General features: G+C 42.1%; 1 pseudogene across 1 annotated transcript in view; it reads left to right on the top strand.

Moving 5' to 3' along the window:
* The window catches only part of LOC110325699, a 90,502-nt pseudogene extending 75,194 nt beyond the window's left edge, over positions 1 to 15,308 (top strand). The window contains exon 2 of the transcript XR_002380757.2: positions 14,242 to 15,308. The product of XR_002380757.2 is annotated as a ribosome maturation protein SBDS pseudogene (transcript). The remainder of the gene's footprint in view (positions 1 to 14,241) is intronic.
* Positions 15,309 to 17,451: the final 2,143 nt, after the last annotated feature.

The following is a 17,451-nucleotide window of genomic DNA, read 5'->3' as shown; positions in this document are numbered from 1 at the left end:
AAATGCCCATCTTGACTCACTTAATGATAATTTAATAAAAACTATTTTATTTCAGTGCAACAATTAGCTAATTAGCTACCAAAATGATTGATTTATCAAACATAGATTGTTTGGAAAGACAGATGCCAAAAATTTTCTAACATCTTTGGATGCATCTGTCACTACTCCTGACAAGAGATAGAGCCCAGTTAGCTGGTCAATAAAATGTGACACAGGTGATATGGTATGTACAGTACACTCAGGGAAATTAGAAGGTCATGTTTCTGTTCTCTTGGGATCTAGTTCTCATGTAAAGCACCAGTTGTTACTTAGTGAGAAGAAACATCAGGCAGGTAGGTAGGTAGACAGACAGAGTCATCTATCCAACTCACCTCCCCTCACCCCCCACTAACATTCCACTGGCACCATTGTAACTGTTCTAGCTTTAGCTGAAACCTCTACACAGTGCAACCACAACTGTGACTTCAGGCAGAGGCACCCAGAGCCATTACAAGCTGGACCTGCTCATTGTGCCACGGTCTCAAAGTCACAAAAGAATGAGTGACATAGGGTTTTTTGTTTGTTTGTTTTACTTCATTCAGTAGCAGATACCAAGATAAGAGGTTGGTCCTTGCTACATAAGCTTAATGCCCATCTATTGAGTAACTTTGGGAGTGCTAGAGGGATTTGCAGAGTGATAAGCAGAAGCAGCAACTAAAGGGCCTCAAGTTGCTGTCACCGAAGGAAGATGGGTGATATGCAATTCTGGTCCTTAAGGATGTAGCCTCATGACCAAAGGAAAATACAGAAGTAGATTTATAGAGACATGGTGTAATGCTTTCAGAGTCAATACTCAACCACGCATTTGAAGACTCTTCAGGACTACCAAATCAGAGAAGGCAGAGGAATGGTGTACTTGAGTCTCAAAAGGTAAGAATTATCCATGTTTAAAAGGCAACAGAATTACCCTGCATGGGGAGTGGGGTAGGTTGAGAGTAAGAGGGGACGGCAGAACAGAGGCATTCATTACCTAAAGGCAAGCCGGTGTAACTGGAACCTGTAAGATGGTGGTGGTAAGGAGGACACTGGAACATGGTAACCTCCTTCTATAATGATGCCTCCCATCACTTGGTGTTGAGGCTATACACTGGACATAGTGTTGACAAGGCTATACACTGGGAATGAACTGTTGATAATGCTGTTCATTGGGCATGAATTAATGTAATTAAATGTAAATCACCAGAATCACTTCATTGACAGGACTTACACTGTGATATCTTCGACTCTTAGGCTTATAATATTTCCACATACAAGGTATTAAAATATTATTATTGAGGTAATTTAGTCAGGGGAAAAGTGAAGCCACCCATGGAGTTAAAAGGCTAGTTAAAGAAGTGTGAGACACAAAAAATAAAAACAGAAATCCCAAATCACCAATAGACACTCAGCACCCCAGGACATACTCAGCACTTAGTTCACACTCAGCACCTCAGGACACACTCAGTAAGTACCCCAGGACACATTCAGTGCCCCAGGACACACTCAGCAACCCAGGACACACTCAGAACCCCAGGACCCACTCAGCACTCCAGGACCCACTCAGCACCCCAGGACCCACTCAGCACCCAGGTCATGCTCAGTACCCCAGATCACACTCAGCACCCAGGACACACTCAGTACCCCAGGTCACACTCAGCACCCAGGACACACTTAGTAAATACCCCAGGACACATTCAGTGCCCCAGGACACACTCAGCAACCCAGGACACACTCAGAACCCCAGGACCAACTCAGCACTCTGGGACCCACTCAGCATCCCAGGACACACTCAGCACCCAGAACATACTCAGCACCCCAGGACACACTCAGTACCCCAGGACACACTCAGCACCCCCAGGATACACTCAGTTATCACTCCCCTCAATTATAGTAGATGCTTTAGCTTATACTTCCAAGTCCTCACATAGTTTCTAGGACTGACCTGACTGGGGTGGTAGAGGAATAAAGAAATGACAGGTACACAGACATGTGCACATAAAAGCTGGGATCAGGGGATCTGGGCACCCAGAAGCTCAGCACATTTTTTATACAGAGCGGCACTAGGAAGCACTGTTATTATGTCCAGCTGGGTCAGGGGGTGGTTAGGTTGCTCTCTGTAGAACAGTCTGAAGGGGGAAGGCTTCAAGCCGTAAGTATCGGGAAGGGCGAAAGCCGTGAGGACATTTTCTCCACACACTGTCAACATCTTCAAATGGACAAGAGGAAGGCTTTGCCATCCCACTGCACGGAACCTCTGGATGATGGCTTTGTCCTTTTCCCATAGATCTGAAGCTGTGGTCCTTGACATGGCTGGCTCAAGTCAACATCACACATTCCCTCAGGAGTTCATTCATTCACACAGAGCTGCCTTACTTCTCCACATGACCCTACATTCCTAAAGAAAAGATGTGAAAATAAAGACTGCAAATAAAAATGTCCTGAGCAGCTTTCTCTATTTGTCAGATTTAGATATTATTCACTAAATTCTTTGCAGAGATGAAGATTTTTGGTTTGATTATGTTACATTTCCTTTTCCTCTGTCCTGTCTATGTAATTATATTGCAGCTTTTGATTAACTACACCTCAGTGCTTCCATTATTATGGCTGTGTAAATATTCCTCGATGCTCAGTCAAATGAGGTGCCACCACTGTCTACTTCCTTAAGCTACTTCGTTTTACCTGGCCCTTTGGCTGATTTAATTTTTTTTTTTTTTTTTACTGCTCAGAAACAGGTGAGGCCTTTCTGCCTCTCCCGGTAACTTCCAAAATGTTTTTCAATGTAGATTTTTTTCTCAGTTTTCAACTTGCAGGTTCTTGGTTTCCTGGTTATGTTTGTGCATGTGCTGGGCTGTGGGAACACACACATGCGTAGACGAGAGACCCCTCAGGTTATCTTCCTCATGCTTTGTCGTTTTGTTTATTTTGAGACAGTATTCCTAGGTTAGGCTGACTGATCACTGGGCAGCAAGAATCTCTCTATTGTCACCCCATCCCACATCCAGTGCTGGGATTCTGCTAGGATTACAAATGTGCACCATCATGCCTGGATTTTTAAATGAATTCTAGGCTTTAAACTCTGGTCCCCAAGCTTGCAAGGCAAACATTTTTGCCACTAAGCCATCCACCAGCCTTTAGTCTATTCCTAAGATGGACAATTCTCCTGGAATCGCAGGATTTGTTCCAACCTGTGTTGCTGTTTCTGTGCAAGGAACTCTGGGATTTTCTTTCCCTGGCTTTCTGGAGAATTCCATTTTGGAAGTTCTCTTACCCTGAATTGAAGAGCTTTTTCTGTGTTCCACTCCCACACCATAGAACACTTGTCAGTCTTATTGGAACAGAAAAAGATTCGCTAAAAACAATTGTTTTGAAATATAAAAGTGCAATTTTTTCTTATTCTTGCCTTGATACCCTCTGTATATCTTCATTCTCCCTCCCTTCCTCTTTCACTATGTGTGCATTTGTTTATGTGGCAAATATTTGAATCGCATGTGTGTGTGTGTGTGTGTTTCATGTGTGTCTGTGTGTGTGTCTATATGTGTGTGTATACATGTATGTGTGTATGTGTGTGTATACATGTATATGTGCGTATACATATATATGCATATGTATGTGTGTATATGTTGCATGTGAGTATCTGTATATATGTGTGTTTTATGTTTGTATGACTACGTGTGTGTATGCATGTGCCTGTGTTTGTAATAGATGAGTTTGTGTGCCTGTATGTAGTGTTTCCTCTTCTATTTTAGAGGATACCATGTGTTTTCTTTTAACTCTGGCCTTCTCCCATTGCAGAACGACAGTTAACAGTGTCCATCTATTTGCCAGTGCCTTGATACAAGGTAAGTAACTTATACAAGCCAAGGTCTTATCTAAGCTCTATTAAATCTGCAGGTATATGTTCTGAGTCTTTCATAATTTCCTGATATTTAATACAGAATCGTTTCTAATAGATACTGATACTTCACTGATCTGACCACCAGAGTCTTCTCCTCCATGTAGAGAGCCATTGAACTGGGTTGAATGGTGTTTCTTCAAGTTCATTCCTCAGAATGTGATCTTGTTTTGTCTTTGCAGATACAACCTGCTAAGGATAAAAGTGAGACCCAGAGACTATCCAATCATGGTGCACTTCGACCTTAATTAGCAGAGTTTTCCCATCTATGGGTAAATAATTGTTAAGTTTCAGACCTGGAACAAATGGCTGAGGTGTCTATTTAACACATCAAAGTCGATCTGGCCTCCAGGTTTTCCCATTATCCCTTAGTCACTACCTTCTACCCTGATTTCTGCAGGAGCTGGGCTGCCTTCCCCTCAGAGGTTCTTTCCTAAATAATTCAGACTTTTTTTTTTACCTACTCTTTTGTACATTTGACCTACTGCTTGCTGCACCTGGTTCCCCTCCCTCCCATCTTCCTTCCCATTCCCCTTCCCACAAGGCCCAGCTCAGTCTGGTCATGCCCACTCTGGTCTCTCCCATATGTCTCTGACTCTGGCTGTGCTCTACCACATATTTGTAATAAACTTTTTCCTCTACCATACTTAGAAACAGTTCCTTCCTCCCCCCTTCTCTCCCTTCCCCTTCTCTCTCCTCCCCTTCCATTCCCTACCCTTCTCTTCCCATTCCTTTCTTATTTCTCTTTTTCATTCACTAATGACTATTGGGAAAATGAGAATTAGTCTTTCTAAAAGATGAGACTCATTATTGGTTGCCCAACGTAGAGAGGTCAGCTCTAAAAGTATATACACAAACAACAAAAGCAGACTAAGCAGGTCATACTTATATATTTATGCATACATGTACATACATCTGCATGTATATATGTAAGATATTACGGACAAAAAGCCCATCAACTTGAGGTGGGGCATGAGAGGGCTTGAAATGAGGGAAAAGAAGGAGGAAATTCATGCAATTCTATTTCAATTAAAAGCACATTTTTATAAAGGGTGAGGGCACACAGACCCCCAGGAAAGAGAATGTGACAGCAGGTTGGAGTCACAAAGGTTGGCATGTATATCTATTGATGGTTAAGGACTGTCCACAGGTACCATAGCGAGGAACAAGATGCAAAATGTTTCCTTCCTTCTATCTTCCTGATGCAGCCAATTCTGATGACACATTGATTTGTGACTTCTGGCTTCCTGGACTGTGACAAAATAAGCCATAGTTGCTTTAAGTCACCAGTTTGTGGAAATTTGTTACTGCAGCCCCAAGAAGCCTGTGCAGTTGCTGATTGCTACCTCTGTAACTGGATACCTGAGAAATGGTTACCCTAGCCATAGGCAGCACATTGGACCTTGCTGAGAATGAGCTAGACATGTCAGAAAGACACTCTAAAGCAGGATTAGTAGATAATTAACAGGAATGACCCCTAAGGGGATCCAGCAGGACCAAGCATGGAAAAGATGGCACCTGCAGGCCTTGCCCTCCCAATTTCCCTCTCTGGCTAAACCATTAGATCCCCTAATTTAGACCCTTCCATATTTCTTTCTTTTTTTTTTTCACTTCAAATTGACACCATTAATTTTAAATAAGGAACAGTAAAAAGGAATCTAGCCACACAAAATATAATTCTTCATGTACAATGAAACCACTTTGAAAGTTTCTATTCATTTCTATGCTTGAATTTTGGCATTTTAAAATTTTTTATTAGACATTTTCTTTATTTACATTACAAATGTTATCCCTTTCCTAGTTTCCCCTCTCCTCTCCCCCTGCTCCCCAACCCACCCAGTCCTGGTTCCTGGCCCTGGCATTCCCCTATACTGGGGCATAGAATCTTCACAGACCAAGGGCCTCTCCTCCTGTTGATGACCAACTAAGCCATCCTCTGCTACATATGCAGCTAGAGCCATGAATTCTACCATGTGTTTTCTTTGGTTGGTGGTTTAGTCCCAGGGAGCTCTGGGAGTACTAGTTAGTTTATATTGTTGTTCCTCCTATGGGCCTACAAACCACTTCAGCTCCTTGGGTACTTTCTCTAGCTTCTGCATTGGGTACCCTGTGCTCAGTCTAATGGATGGCTGTGAGCATCCACTTCTGTATTTGTCAGGCATTGGCAGAACCTCTCAGGAGAAAGCTTTATCAGGCTCCTGTCAGCAACCTCTTGTTGGCATCCTCAATAGTGTCTGGGTTTGGTGGTTGTTTATGGGATGGATCCCCAGGTGGGGCAGTTTCTGGATGGTTATTCCTTCAGTCTCTGCTCTGAACTTTGTCTCTGTAACTCCTACCATGGGTGTTTTGTTCCACCTTCTAAGAAGGATTGAAGTATTCACACTTTGGTCTTCCTTCTTCTTGAGTTTCATATGTTTTGCATATTTTATCTTGGGTATTTTGAACTTCTGGGCTAATATCCACTTATGTTCATAGCAACCTTATTTATAATAGCTTGAAGCTGGAAAGAACCCAGATGTTACTCAACAGAGGAATGGATATAGAAAATGTGGTACATTTACACAATGGAGTACTATGCAGCTATTAAAAACAATGAATTCATGGAATTCTTAGACAAATGGATGGGTCTGGATATCATCCTAAGTGAGGTAACCCAATCACAAAGAACACACATGATAGACACTTCCATATTTCTAAAGCTAGCCTCCAAGGTCCATAACCTTATTTAGCTATTTCTTCATGTCTGACTCATTCCTGAGGCTGATCACCAAGGTCCAACAATCAAAATTCTCCATTTGGTTACCCTGACTAATCTATTAACCATTAACTAAGAGCTAACCAACTTATCCTAAGTCATCCTTGTATGATCTTCCCCCTTTTGTCCTTTCAAAAATAATCCTTGCAAAGCCATTTATGGCTGTTTCTTCCCAATTCAGATTTAGACACCTTGTCCCTTTGCATTGCTTAGTAAAGGATCTCTTTGTGTTGGAAACTTGTGTCTAATCTGGTGTCCCTCCTTTGTTTTAATAACTCTCAATTATACATGCTGTGCTGTTTCTGACTCCACCAATATTCCTATCATAACATTTCGGCTTTTTCTTTAGTGGAGTGAGTTGTATCTCTGTTTTCTTATATATAGATTAAGTTCTGAAAAGAAACTTTTTGAAGTGATCATGGTGGTGCACACTGCTGAGCCTAGAGCTTGCAAGGCAGAGGCAGGTGAATCCCTGTAAGTTTGTGTTAAATGTGTTTTATAGAAAAGGTTGCAAGCCAGCCAGAGCTACACAGTGAGATCCTGTCTCAGAACAAACAACAAAACCCAAATATTTTAAATTATTTATCAGGCTTTAAAAAAAGATATTCATATGGAGCTTAATAAGCTTTCTTGGTGATGCAGTGCTCACCCTGTCCTTCACAATCTATGTAGACTTGCATTTGAAGATGTAAACATGTCTTGCTGTCCTGACAGAATTGTTTTGACAAGTAAATATGTCCTTCCATGTCCTCAGTCTGACAGTACTGTCTTTTGGACCACTGTTAAGAGGGGCTGGAGGAAAGTCAGTGACTGTTACTGGATCTGTAGTTAGCAGGCTATACATGGAGACATGGTACTGTTAGATCCCTATGGACTAGATCTTGCTCTTGGTCTCTGGTAGAGCAGGGCCACATTAGAGTTCACAGGGTAGCAGATTTTAGGGAACTGAAGTAGGTAGACTTGCTGCCAAGAACACAGATGTTTTTCTTTAGTTCCTGTTTGGCATGACTGATAATGGAAGTGGAGCTGCGTCACAGGCCTCAGGACCCACAACTGCGACCCAAATCAGAAGGTCTAATATTGACAGCATGGGTAGATGTGTTTTCTGTCATGTGTATATGTGACACCTGACTCTGAACTGGTAGTAAGAGCATCACTATAGAAAGAACACAATACTGCTTCAGGATATGATGATAGTGGACCTGTTTCCATGGCAGAGATGGGCACATCTCTCAAAACATCACTGTAGAGGGAGCAGGTAACTTCAGGATCTGTGGTTGAGGCCCCATCCAGTGGTTCTGCAACAGGGACGTGGGCAGGCAAGCACAGCCTCTCTTAGGTTCTCTGGTCTATACAGTTGCTTGTAGGTCAAGTAAGATAGCCTTAGGGAAAGGCTGCTTTCGGTCTGTACTCAGAACTGTTTGGCTGTACCACCCACCATGACATAGACCTGCCTTCTCACACCTGGGCTCTTCCACTTTAGACTTCATCACCGCTTTGCATTTTCTTCTCTCAAGGCCTGGGAACATTGCCGAGTTGGTAGAGTACCTGCCTAGCATGCAGAATGCTCTTGGTTTGGTCCTCAGCACTATAAGAAGGAGCCATGGTGTTTGTCTTAGGATTTTATTGCCATGAAGAGATACCATGTCTGTGGAAACTCTTCTTATAATGGAAGACATTTAATTGGGACTGGATTACAGTTCAGAACATTAGTCCATTATCATCCTGCCAGGAATCATGGTGGCATGCAGACAGATATGGTGCTGGAGATGTAGCTGAGAGTTCTACATCTGAATCTACAGGCAGCAAGAGAGACAGTGAGCCACTAGCCCTGGCTTTTTTAGCTTCTGAAACCTTAAGGTCAACCCCAGTGACACATTCCCTTTAATAAGATCAACCCCAGTGACACATTCCCTTTAATAAGATCACACCTCCAGATAGTGCTGCTTGCTTTGAGCCTATCGAGCCATTTTTATTAAATCCACTACAGTGTACATAACTAATCTCAAAATTTAGGAGGCTGAGTCAGAAAAATGAGAGTTCAAGGTTATCCTCAGCTATATTGTAGATTAGAGGTCAGTCAAGACCACTTGAGACCCTGTGTTAAGTACCATCTACACATACAGGGGAGAAAATTTGAGTCATTGGGTTATTTTTCATAATTAGTAAAACTTACATCCTCATTGTTTCTAAACAGATAAACACTGGGTCATGTGACACACACCAGCTTAGCAAACTATTAACTTCATTACCTTCTTTGTACAAGAGGAAATATAGCTTCAGAATTAGTTCAGGATTCTGTCAATTTTTTTTAGCTAGCCAATATTAGCTTTATGGCTTTTGAGTTTTAGTAACAGAATAATAATACATAACAACTATTATGTCTGCCTATTACTGTTCTAACTCCTCAACTGAATATTACATTAAATCCCAAAGAGATCTCTGGGAAGCGAGCAGCATTATCTTCTTTTTATGGACAAAGAAATACAGACAACTGGAAAGTCACGACTTAAAGTCTGTGTGACTTGGATGCTCCAGTCCTGGCACTAAATTATATGAGCTCTGGATAGAATCCCTCCGTCTTCATGACAAGCCCCAGAAGCTAATAATTGGGGCTACAGACAATTTTAATGATTCCTTATTAAACACAAACACCTAATGGGGTGTTCTTCAAACACAATGTTTGCAATGTCAGAAAAAACAGGCAGAGTGAAGGAGCCTTGTGAGGGCTGAGTCATTCACACTGTAGAGATCAAGCAACAGGTAGAGAGAGGGGACCTGTCCCTGCTGGGCTTCACCCTCAGCCTCTGATTATCGCACAGTGTCTGTTTCTAGCAGAACACTCAGCATGCTGGTGGCCTTGACTCTTCTCTTGTGTATTTCCTTTAGAATCAAAATAGACAGTAGTAAAAGACTTAATGCTTCTGAAAACTTTGCTACAAGGTGAGCTACTTGCAAAAATCTCTTTATCTTCATTTCAAACACTTCTGAGGTTTTCAAAGATCTAGTCTCACCAGTCATATTTTTCTAATGAGAGATCACTGAATGTGGCAGTGCATATGAGTTGAGTATGTTTCCAATAGGCTCTGACCAGTAAAAGATGATGTAGAATTTCTCTGACACCACCACCTAGATAGTTGCAAGACAATTCAACCTTTGCCAATGTCATTTACCAATTTGCTAGCCTGGCTCTAAAAATTTTTTAAAGAGAGAGAGTGGTGGAAAAGATCACATTTCTAAACAACTCAGAAGAAATACCAGCTGCCTTGTCATTTATCCACAAATGCAACGAGGCAGATCATGAATAGTCAGGGCAATTTGGGAGGCATAAGCTAGAAGAGACATTGGGGAATATTTTATTTACTAACTCCATCTGCAGAAACTAACTCTGTGTCCTTACTCCAAACTTCTCGGAGAATCACAAGATGTTTCAGCTCACTAAGTGATAGAGCTACCTTTTATAACTATGCCAAGCATATATCATGTAGGTTATCTTGGTTATACAAGTATATTAGTTTAATAGTTTAATAAATTATTACAAATTAGGTAGCTTGAGGAAACTAATGGATTATAATTCTGGAAGTCAGACATCTACTACAGGTCTCACTGGCTAGAATCAGGTTTTAGGACTGCAAGTCTTCCTGGACACTGCAGGTGTAGGGGCATGCTCCCTTCCTGTCCCATTTCTGAAGGTTGCAGCATTCGATGGAGACCCCTTCCTCTGTCTTCAAATGTGACAAAGAATGATTACATCTCTACTGGGCTGCATCATTTTGTCACCGACTCTCCAACCTTTGTCTTCATCATTTAAGGACCTTTTAAAGGTCAGTTGAATTTCAGGAATTAACATGAAGATATCTTTGTTGGCAATGGAGGAAGCATTCTGTCCAACATCAAAATTGTAGGAGGCTACGGCCTCTCCCCTGGGCTACCCGAAGCCACACCTTAAAGATGGCCCCTGTCGGCTATGGAGCTTGTGGTAAACAGGTCCATATTTGGTGGTGATGTGTTCCCGCTATTCTGGTTGGCTGAGGCCACATGCCTGGTGAGGTGATGTGGCCTGCCACGATTGGAGTGAAGATGAGAATATAAAAGGGCTTGTATCCCGGGGCTCGGGGGAGATGAAGAGGGAGATGAAGAGGGGGAGATGAAGTTTGAAGTTTGCTGAATAAACTGCTGTTAGAAGAACTGGTGGTTGTGTCTTCCTTGCTGTGGTCGAGAGGGCGCAACAAAAATTACTTTTAAGTTCTTAGACTCTGGGCCAAATCCTTCAGAAGTACATAATGTTTAAAACAGAAATGAGACTCTAAACCAGAAAGGGGTTGCTTTAAAGATGTAGAATAGGACCAGAGATATCGAACACTGCAAAGCACCTGCTTCCAAGCCTGATGTGCCAAGTCCAACCTGGGTACCTACATTTGGAAGGAAAGAATCAATTCATGCAAATTGTCCTCAGGCACCATGACATACATATGCCCCTCTTTTTATTAACACAAAATAAATAAAATGTAATTAAATATATATACCATATGAAAAATTATCCTGCAATATCTATTATATTCAGAAACACTGCAGCATACAGAACACTGTCATGTATTAGCTTATTAATCTGCCTTAAAACATAGTGAGGTTTGCTACCTAATCAGTTCTAGGGATGAAGAAATTAAGGCCTGGTGGTAGTGTAGGAGTCAGTTATTGCTGGTGGAAGCTTGGCACTCTGACGGCATCTGCAGTGTCTACTACCCAAAGCTAATCTAAGGACAGAGCCCACCTTACAAGGTACGTTTATTGATGAAGGCCACTGCTTGCTAAGACTGAAGTGCTGATTTACTAAATCATGTCATGTAGAGTCAGGACATTTGGGAACTAATTCTCAGGCCATCATCAACACTGGAATTTTCTGAGCTCATCTTCCAAGATGACTCCACAGATGAGCAACAGTCTTTCCTAGTCTCTGCCTAAGACAAGGTTTGCTCTCTCTAGCCCTCAAGGATTAAAAAGGCACAATCTCTTATTTTTTTATCTAAGGTCAAATATCTATTTGCCAGTGAAAAGGGGGCAACAGCCTCAGTTTGAAGACCACCCTCAGAAGACAAAGCTCATAAAAATCTCAGTGCCAGGCATGGGTTACCTCCCTATGAGTTATTGATCATGGAGGCCCCAGAGGCATTCAACAACATAGGTTATCAGTTTCTTTCTTAGTTGCATACTATAAATACATGGTAAGACCCTACTGATGAAGAAATCACACACTTGGTTTCAGGAAAGAGAGACGTCCGTTCTGAACTAAATAGGAAACTCTCCCTTCTGGTACACTTTGATGGTGCTGGAAATTGCCACACAGGCTTCGGGGGGGGGGGGGAAGGCATCAGTGGTCTTATCTAGCAATGGAACCTGCAGGCTATAATACTAACCTGGCAGGCAAGCTGTACCCCCTGCTGCAATACTGGAAAGACTGTTCATGGGATAACCAACTTCTCTCTTGATTGGACTTGAAGTCCACTTGAGACGCTTCATGTCTGGTATTCTAAATATGGACAAAATTTATAACTAAGGAAGTCATAGAGTCTAGGGGATAACACACTGATATTTTGGTCATTTTGCCAAACTGCTTTTTAAATATTCATGTCTGTAGGAATTAATTTTAACTGCTCTCAACCTCAGTCAGAGAAGCTTCTTATTGCAGTGAGAGTTGATGACCACAGAGACACACTGCTGTTCAACATGCACAGAAGAGTAATTGCGTTCTTAGGCACAAAGTGTATATCTATAGTAACCACTCCCGCAGAGGCCAGGGAGCATTGTAAAAGGGAGATCAGAAAGAATGTAGGAGCTGGAGCATGGGGAGAAGTGCTGTGACATTCTGTCTTCTGGATGTGACACGACCGTAGAACTCCTAGACTCACAGTAGCTGTGGCTACTGGCACATGACTTGTACAGTATCAATCTAATGGATAAAGGTTCAGCATGGAGTGGGTTAGAAGATCTGAAGACCTCACCTTAGATGCAGAGCTAGGGGCAGTTGATGACTGCTCAGGGAAGGAGAGTTACTTTTGCTTGGAATGGGGGGTGGGGGTTCAATGCTGGTAGGTTACACATAACCCAATGGATCACCTGACACCCATGACCATGTGGTATGGTCACCCTGTCTGAACTCTGAGTGTTACCAAAAATAAAAAGGACAAGGGCATGAGGTTGAGAAGAGAATTATGGGATGGTTAGATGTGATAATAATGTATTATGTACATGTGTATAATTTCTTTTTTAAAAAATGAAAATAGATTTTTTCATATAATATATTCCGAATATGGTTTTGCCTATCCTATCGCTACCTCCCTACCCATCCAAATCACACACCTTTTTTTTTCTTAGAATGCAAAAAGATACTTAAAAAAACAAGATAAAAGTAAACAAACAAGAGTAGGATAAAACGAACAAACAGAAAAAAGACCTGAAGAAAAAGCACAAGAACACATAAAGATGCAGAAACACATGCGTGCATACACAGAGAGATCCCATCAAAACACAACCTGTGGAAACCATAATATATAAGCAAAAGATCTTAAGGTTAAAAAACATTAAAGAAAAGAAAAAGCCTCGAAAAATGCCATCAAATTCATTTTTGAGTTGATCATCTACTGCTGGGCATGGATCTACCCTTAAATGTTGTTTGTAAACCTGTGAGAGTCCAATGGAAAAAATCTATTTTTATTTTTATTTTTATTTTTATTTTATTTTATTTTATTTTATTTTGTGAGTGGTTACCAATTGGAGATTGCTTCTGGGTTAGGGGTGGAACATGTGTCCACTTCCCATCTCAGTGCTGGGATCCCTGTTTAGACCTGTACAGGCCCTGTATATGCTGCCATAGTTCCTGTGGGTTCATATGTTCATTGATCCTGTTCTTTCTAAGGCCTTGACTCCTTGGTGTCTTCCATTCCCTCTGGCTCTTACAATCTTCTGCCTCCTCTTCTCTAGGATTCTCTAACTCCAAGGGAAAGAACTTGATGGAGTCATCCCATTTAGGACTGAGTGTTCCAATCTTTCCCATTCTCTGTGTCTTGTCTAGTTGTGGGTCTGTGTGTTTGTTTACTCGGAGTTCAGACAGTGTGATCATGGGTGTCAGGTAATCCATTGAGTTATGGGTAGCCTACCAGCATTGACCCCCCCCCAATCCAAGCAAAAGTAACTCTCCTTACCTATTTACTGCAGGAGGAAGCTTCGTTGATGATGGATAAGCGAGACACTGATCCATAAGTATAGCAGAATGATTATAGCATTAGTCAGCTTATTGCTGTGTTCCTTTAGCAGAACAGTGGTATTTTGTTTTCCCCTAGGTTCATGGTATATCTAGGATCTGTGTTCTTGGCCATTCAAGCAGTGTCAGGCATGGGTTTCATCTTATAGAATGGGCTTTAAATCCAAACAGATATATGTTGGTTACTCCAAGAACTTTTGTGCCATTATTGTACCAGTATCTTGCAGGCATGTCACTATCTTATGATCTGAAGGATTTTTAACTGGATTGACATTTGCATTTTTTCTTCTGGTAGTATTAAGAGTACTGTCTGGGTAGGTGCCGGAAGAGCCCCGCACTCCTTGGGCGTTAAGGTTTCGCGTGCCGTGGGGTCGTTTCAGCAGAACACTTGGCATCCTCTCGAGATCTGTGAGCAGCCACCATGTCGATCTTCACCCCACCAACCACATCCGGCTGACCAACGTGGCTGTGGTGCGGATGAAGTGGGGAGGGAAGCGCTTCGAAATCGCCTGCTATAGAAACAAGATCATCGGCTGGCGGAGTGGCATGGAAAAAGACCTTGATGAAATTCTGCAGACCCATTCAGTGTTTGTAAATGTTTCCAAAGGTCAGGTTGCCAAGAAGGAAGACCTCATCAGTGCATTTGGGACAGATGACCAGACTGAAATCTGCAAGCAGATTTTGACTAAAGGAGAAGTTCAAGTGTCAGATAAAGAACGGCACACACAGCTGGAGCAGATGTTTAGGGATATTGCCACCATTGTGGCAGACACGTGTGTGAATCCAGAAACAAAAAGACCTTACACCGTTATCCTCATCGAGAGAGCCATGAAGGACATCCACTACTCTGTGAAACCCAACAAGAGCACAAAGCAGCAGGCTTTGGAAGTGATAAAGCAGCTGAAAGAGAAGATGAAGATAGAGCGAGCCCACATGCGATTGCGCTTTATCCTGCCAATGAACGAAGGGAAGAAGCTGAAGGAAAAGCTGAAGCCGCTGATGGAGGTGGTGGAGAGTGAGGACTACAGCCATCAGCTGGAGATCGTGTGCCTCATCGACCCCGGCTGCTTTAGAGAAATTGATGAGCTAATAAAAAAGGAAACGAAAGGCAAGGGTTCTCTGGAAGTGCTCAGTCTGAAGGACGTGGAGGAAGGAGATGAGAAGTTTGAATGACACCGCCCGGCGCCTCAGCCGGAGCAGGACCGCAGACTCTTGTTCCTGACAGCAGCAGCAGCTCATTCTGTGACCTGCCAAAAACCCTGCCCAAGCAACATGCCACTTTCTATCTTGTGTTAAACATTTACCCAGGTACCTGGGTATTTTTGTTGTCAATTGGAGTTTCCAGCGAAAATGAAAAATAACCCAAAATACAGAGTCCAGAACAGCTGTTCAAAAAAAAAGAGTACTGTCTGGTACCATGAATACTAGTCACTAGGTGGGGGAGACTCTAAGTAGGTAGCAGCTTGCATTCTCTGTGGTCAATGAATTACATACATATGTAGTCTTCTCATCAGTTTGAGGAAAGCAAAACACTTCATGGAATAAATAAAAAATAAGAATAAAAACTAAAGAGAGAAAAGTTTGGGGGGACTTGTGATAAGGTGGTGATCCTAGAAGACCAGAGGAAATATTGAAAAGCCCATCATGAATTAGACCCTGGCATTCATTATAACATAAACATATTGTCCATTAAGTGTTTTGTCTTCACTGAGATGGATGCACAGTTGTTGGATTCATGTCTGGATCCTGGCTGGATCAAAATCTGGTTCTGCTGATAGAACAGCCGTGTTCTCTCTCTAATCCGTGTGCTCCCTCATCTGTAAGATGAGCATGGGAGTATTTCAGCCCAGTGTCAGTGTAAGAATTGAATCTGGCCATGCACATAAGCTTAGAGAAGAACCAAATCCTTGGCATAACTGGTAGCAACTATGAATCTCACCTAACTGTTTCAGTGATGTAAAGAAATTCTCTAATAGATCTGGGCAAGGCAGAATCATAATAACAGTATGGTATATAATCACCCAAATTACAGTCCGCACAGCCTTGTTCAGTTCAGGATACCACTTTCTCTACATCTTAGGACAACAACTGGGCCTGATTTTTACCCTCACCATACCATGCTTGAAAAAGGATAGCGCCTTTCAAAATGATATTTTAGGAAAGAAATGAGACTATTTTAAGTCTTCTTTTCAGTCTAAGCATATAATAAATACTAAATGTGTAATAGTACATTAAGACTTTCTTACTGAGTGACATAAAGTATGGATTTTATTTGTTGATGGTTTAAAAACTTAGGACTAGAAGTGACCAGAATCATGCTTGATTTACTAGGTGCAAGTACCAATGCATGTCCAAATTGATCTTTCTCTTGCATCTTTTCTCTCCCCACTGTCTTCCCATGCCCTCCTGGTGACATTTTCCTTCTGTGATGACTTCAGTCTTAAGCAAATGACCTTGAAATGATAGAAGGATCTCAGGAATTCTGAAGCAAACAGCTCCCCACAAACATGGTTTGGGGGTGACTTTCATTGAACACACATGTTTCTATGACAGTCCCAGTGCCATCTCTTCAGACAGGGTCATGCTCACTGGTCAGCCTTGGTCACATGCCCACCTCTGGAGCTGAACAAAGTAGACTGCAGTTCCACGTTGACTAACAGCCATGGATATAGGTTTCTGGAGCTGAAATTAGAAGAAAATATGATGGACTCTGAATATTTGAAAACTGTAGATGGCCTCTGATATTGCATTTCTATTAAAGCAGTATCTGAAAAATTTTGAAGAATCCATGCATAAGAAATAAAGGAGCTTTTCAAACTAGTATCTAACATAGTATCTAATAAAACAATTTTAAAAAGAAACCCTGTTACAGGCTGGGTGCTTCAGGAAGCAGGTGGGGACTGAGTTTCAAGTGTAGGATGTTGATAAAAGGGAGCATTTAGGAAAACACCCAAAAAGAAAGGGAAGGGGACACACTGGGTAGAGCGAAAGGCCATACTGCTTTGTAGGGCCAAGGACAGCATGGGATGACCTCAGAGGAAATGAAATGAGAGCTGAAATGTTCTATCAGAGCAATCCCGAATTGGGTTGAAATTGGTCAACCCTTACAGATCCTTCTCCGTCAGTCATTGGTGTCAAAGGACCATTCAGGGGAAGGAAGGACTTTGGACAGAGGGCTGTTTTTCAGCGGAACTTCTAGTAGCTGTAGCAACAGCTTGGAGGAGGCTCTAGATGTCTCATCACTGTGTACAACACAGGCATACACAGAACACTTTGTGAGCTCTAGATGTCTCATCACTGTGTACAACACAGGCATACACAGAACACTTTGTGAAGCTCTAGATGTCTCATCACTGTGTACACCACAGGCATACACAGAACACTTTGTGAGCTCTAGNAGCTCTAGATGTCTCATCACTGTGTACACCACAGGCATACACAGAACACTTTGTGAGCTCTAGGTGTCTCACCACTGTGTACACCACAGGCATACACAGAACACTTGGTGAGCCTCATGCTTCAGAGGCA

Source organism: Mus pahari, chromosome 8, assembly GCF_900095145.1.
Source record: "Mus pahari chromosome 8, PAHARI_EIJ_v1.1, whole genome shotgun sequence".
Lineage (NCBI taxonomy): Eukaryota > Metazoa > Chordata > Mammalia > Rodentia > Muridae > Mus > Mus pahari.
This window is presented reverse-complemented; position numbering and strand designations above follow the sequence as displayed.